The sequence below is a fragment of the Cebus imitator genome, unplaced genomic scaffold (assembly GCF_001604975.1).
Source record: "Cebus imitator isolate Cc_AM_T3 unplaced genomic scaffold, Cebus_imitator-1.0 Scaffold221, whole genome shotgun sequence".
NCBI lineage: Eukaryota > Metazoa > Chordata > Mammalia > Primates > Cebidae > Cebus > Cebus imitator.
This window is the reverse complement of record NW_016107536.1, coordinates 348683-349317: the sequence shown is the minus strand read 5'-3', so window position 1 is coordinate 349317 and position 635 is coordinate 348683.

Below are 635 nucleotides of genomic sequence, written 5' to 3'. Positions count from 1 at the left end.
CTTCTCATGCTCCTGACTTTCCTCATTTTTTGAAAAAAGAAAAGTCTAGGCAGGAAAAGTTACTAAGTAACTCAGCTAGCCATAGAGCCAGAAAGAAAAAACAGGGTCTTCTCTAATAACCCCAAACCTCTGAGAAATTAACTTCAGGCCCAAATTTTAAGGTTTTAAAATATATAGTCATGTCTAAAATTCCTTCCTTTTTCACACCATTCAACAAAATGCTGCGCAAGTGAAAAGGGCCCTGTCACACTGTACAGCAGTTCCTCCTTACCACGGTTTCATTTTCTGGGTTTCAGTTGTCCTTGGTCAACCAAAGTCCAAAACTATTAAATGGAAAATTCCAGAAATTCATGTTATAAGTTGCAAACTGTTTTGAGTAGTGTGATGAAACTTTGTGTTGTCCTACTCCATCCCCCGGGAACATGAATCATGTCTGTCCAGAGTAACCACACCAGTGATGCTACACATTAGTCACTTAATAGACATCCTGAGTATCAGATCCAAATAACATAGTACTGTATATAAGGATTCAGTACTATCTGAGGTTTCAGGCAACCACTGGGGGTATTCAAATGTATTCCCCATGGATAAGAGACTACTGCACAGAAATGAGATTCTTTTTTTTTTTTTTTTTT